This window comes from Bison bison, unplaced genomic scaffold (genome assembly GCF_000754665.1).
Source record: "Bison bison bison isolate TAMUID 2011002044 unplaced genomic scaffold, Bison_UMD1.0 scf7180017864291, whole genome shotgun sequence".
NCBI lineage: Eukaryota > Metazoa > Chordata > Mammalia > Artiodactyla > Bovidae > Bison > Bison bison.
In genome coordinates, this window is record NW_011494863.1 from 2,929,698 (window position 1) to 2,934,040 (window position 4,343).

Consider the following 4,343-nt stretch of genomic DNA (forward strand, 5'->3'; position numbering starts at 1 on the left):
AGTCCCGGGAGGAAGAGGCTTGCCTTCTCTACTTGGGGGAGCAGGTGTACCCCAGGTAGTTTTCTGCCTCGTGATTTACCTCTAGTGATTGGTAGAAATTCTAATTCCGAGGCACATTCCCAGCAGGGGCCCCAGAATCTGCATTTGTGTCATCGTCTCCACAGGCATACTTAAGTGTGGTGGGCAGCGGTACGGTGACGGTGGTCACGGCTGCAGCGCCGGTTTGACCTGCGGGGGGCGGCCGAGAGGCCGCGGCGGTCACGGCGTCTGCGCAGAGCCCTTCTTTCGCCGAGGCCTCCCAGCCAGATCCGCCCGGCTCAGCTGACAGCTCCGAAGACGGAAGAGGCGGTCCGCCGGTTGAGCCGGGCGTCTCCAGGCGGGGCCAGCGAGTGGAGGTGAGGGGATCCGGAGCTAGGTTGGAGGGCGGAACTTTCGAGCCCGGCGCGGTGGGGCAACCGGAAGGTACGGTGGGAACTGCGCTCCAGGCGCGCGAGGCAGAGAAGGGCGGCCGGGCCGGGACTGCTTGCTTAGCAGGCTTTAACTCCCCGGACCCGGGACCCGGCCCGGTAAAGGTCCGCGGGGTGCCCAGAGGAGAAAGGCCCTGCCCCTTCGGGACCCCTGGGCGGGCTCACACGCGCGCAGCGTCCTTCGTTTCCAAGCGCTGGGGCAGGTAGCAGGGCTCGGGCCTGCCACCCAGCTGTAGGTGAGTCGCACAAACGACGACTCCATACGCCGCGCAGTGAGCCGTGGAGACACGGCAGCGGCGTGCTGACCCCCTGCCTCCCGGCCATGGGTGAAACCTTCATGGTGTGGCCTGGGAGAATGAGTAGGATTTTCCCAGGCCCGAGGGAAACCCGGCGGAGGAGGGGCTTCCCTCACTTTTGTAGCGGTTTCCGGTTTGCCTAAAAGTCATATTAAACTTGAATTCTCTCTTTTCCTGACACCGGGGTTTATTCTTGTTCCTGTGTTAACAGCTGAAGAAACAAGGTGATCTGAACCCCGTTTTATTTTTATATTAGCTCTGTGACCTTGAGCCAGCGTGGACTTAAAATGTCCTTTTTCTGTGTATAGTGGAAATAGGAGTAGGACTTTCTTCATGGGGTTGTGGGAATCTAACGGGTTAGTGCATTTAAAGGGCTTACAACAATGCCTGACACATGGTAAGAGTTCACTCTTTTTGCTGTTACTGTGACGACCAACCCAACGTGCTCCTGGTGGGATGTGGCAGTGCAGTCCCTGAACCTTGATTCTAGTCCGCCATTGCAGCAACCACATCTCACCCCAGTTCAGGTCTCACTTTTTCCAGTGTCTAACCTAAAGCACTGCTAGATTCTGAGAGCAATATAGAGAGAGGCAAGACACTTGATCGTCGCCCTTAAGGAACTAATTTAGTCTTGTAGGAGAGGAAGCGCAAGTTCAGAGGAAAAACTGTAATGCAAGGTGGGGTGTGACAATGTCATAGGAAAGTTACAATAAAAAATGGTTTTCTGAATTTTTAAAGAAAGACATGCTAATTGGAAGTTTTACATGGAATGGGGGTTTTGGAGATGGGTCTTGAAGACTGAATAGAAAAAGAAATTCATGTCAGCAATTTTAATTAAGGGACTGGGACCTATGGCAGCTTCAGAAGCTGGGGTCTGGTGAGTTGGGTCATGAGGAGCTGCCAATGGGAAACAGCTTGGAGTAGAGTTTCTTAATCTTGGCTGCACAGTAGAATAACATGGTGAACTTGGATGACCCATGTCTGAATTGCTCTGGGGTGCAGCCTGGGTATAAATTGATTTCACCTCATTTATAATGTTTGAACAGGAAGAAACAAAAAGCTTAATTACATTATCACCGTGTATTACAGCATTTACAGTTCTGTAAGGTGATGTGAAAAGACTTAATATGTAGTCCATAGTAGTCCTACTCGATACATGTAAATTGATCTAAATTTCATTGTTAGCTTATTTGGGAGTCACACATCTGAAAACATGGCTTTAAAATTACTGTTTTATATTTTTTGCATATTTTAAGGTATTCGTAGCATTCTCCAGAACCCATCTATGGACCAATCTCCCTTTCTCCTTTATTCCCTGTTGAAGAAGCCTGGTAAAGCATTTAGAATAGGACTTAAATGTTTGTGTGTGAGCACTTTTATTATTTTGTTTTTAAATACCCTGCTACCTTCCTTAAATTAACCTAATGTTGAGTGTCCCTGGCAGGATTAATTCGTTAGTGGACAAAAGGACCAACTGGAGGGGTAGGAAATGAAGGAATAGAAGAAGTGGAAGAGGAAAGGAAAAACAAAAACAAGAAAACCGCAGGAAGCGGTTTGTTATGGGGGCATGTTGTGCTGTCATCTCATATGACCTTGGTGTTCTTAGCTCCTCCCAGGGCTGAAGGCGGTCAGATAAGAAGGGCACTCTGATTATTGGGAACATGCAAATATCCTTTGAACCACATGGCTCAGTTAGACTGACCTAGGTGATTAGTATGCAGCTGTAGACTAGGATTGACTGTGTGTTAGGATGTGCTTGATTTTAAGTGATCGTTACGGAAATTCAGAATTTAAATTTGGAGAGGGTGCTAACACCATCTTTTGTATTTTTTTTCTGCAGATGGCAGGGTTTCTCTAGTATATCTAGTATGTGTTCTACATCTTGGCCTTTTATCCACCTTCAGCAGTCTCATCTCCATCATCTTAAGAATAAATGAGATTTGCATGAGTTCCAAACTTGGGGCTGAAATACAAACTCCAGTGCTGATATCCTTTTCTTCTAGTTGTTATTAACAGGTACTAACTGACCTTAAATAGAATATATCACTGTGTCTTAGGTAGGGACGCAGCTTAAGCAGAACCATTATCATCTGCTAGAAAATGTACTTTTTGAAAATGGAATTATTTTAAATGAATTTGAGTTTTGCAGTGTCACTTTTTAATAACATGAAAAACCATGTCCTAACTTTTCTTTGTGCATTCCAATTTAGAAAATATTTCAGCCAAGAGGGAGCATATTTGCACAGTTATAGTCTAGTATTTTAATCAATAGAATGGTAATTTTTGGTGGTGGTTTTACTAATTTTCACAGATTCTCACTACATATTTTTTGCATGTTTGAATTATCTGACAGTGTGGTGTATCTTTCAGTTGCTGTAATTAAAAAGCATTTGTACAGTTTAATTATAGCATATTTTCACTGTTGGTGTTACCTAGAATAATGATAAATCTTAAAATTGATTTGGTATTATTTCAAAATTTTAATGTTATTTTGCTGCTTCCTCAGTTATCTGTCTTACATGTTATCATCCTTGTAACAGTCTCTAGAGTAGGGTGTTCTCAAGTGGAGCAATTTTCTTCCCCCTCCCCAGTGGCAGGGGTGTGGTGGATATTTGGTTATGTCTGGAGATGTTTGTGATTGTCACAACTCTTGAGGAAAAGGGATGCTGCTGGCATCTAGTAAGTTGAAGCCAGACATGCAGATTCATGTCCTCTAATGCACAGGACAGCCTCCCACGACAGTTGTCTGTTCCAAAATGTCAGTAGCACTGAGGCTGAGAAACCCTGCCATAGAGATTCCTGTGGATTTAAAAAATTCGTTTATTTTTAAGAAGTATATCAAATATACTTTGACTGCTTTTGTGAGCAAGGCACTTTTCTAAGTTTAGAGAGCAAGTCAAAGTAGTTTGTGAATTGTCCTTGAAAAAATTTTTATTGTGCTTTCTTTTCTCAGTTCAGTTCAGTTCAGTTGCTCATTTGTGTCCGACTCTTTGTGACCCCATGAATCGCAGCACACCAGGCCTCCCTGTCCATCACCAACTCCCGGAGTTCACTCAAACTCATGTCCATCGATTTGGTGATGCCATCCAGCCATCTCATCCTCTGTCGTCACCTTCTCCTCCTGCCCCCAATCCCTCCCAGCATCAGGGTCTTTTCCAAGGAGTCAACTCTTTGCATGAGGTGGCCAAAGTATTGGAGTTTCAGCTTTAGCAGCAGTCCTTCCAATGAACACCGAGGACTAATCTCCTTTAGAATGGACTGATTGGATCTCCTCGCAGTCCAAGGGACTCTCAAGAGTCTTCTCCAGCACCACAGTTCAAAAGCATCAATTCTTCAGCGCTCAGCTTTCTTCACAGTCCAACTCTCACATCCATACATGACCACTGGAAAAACCATAGCCTTGACTAGATGGACCTTTGTTGGCAAAGTCTCTGCTTTTTAATATGCTGTCTAACTTTCCTTCCAAGGAGTAAGCGTCTTAATTTCGTGGCTGCAGTCACCATCTGCAGTGATTTTGGAGCCCATAAAAATAAAGTCTGACACTGTTTCCACTGTTTCCCCATCTGTTTGCCATGAAGTG

At 45.3% G+C, this 4,343-nt stretch overlaps 1 protein-coding gene across 12 annotated transcripts in view; it reads left to right on the forward strand.

Annotated features, from left to right (window-relative positions):
- Positions 1-288: 288 nt before the first annotated feature.
- RNF14 (ring finger protein 14) overlaps positions 289-4,343 on the forward strand; it is an 18,579-nt gene continuing 14,524 nt past the window's right edge. For 2 of the 12 annotated variants that reach the window (XM_010850407.1, XM_010850416.1), the window contains exons 1-2: positions 289-462; positions 2,604-2,779. The gene's annotated coding sequence lies outside the window, so the exon portion shown is untranslated. The other 10 variants (XM_010850412.1, XM_010850417.1, XM_010850414.1 and 7 more) reach the window with 8 other exon arrangements.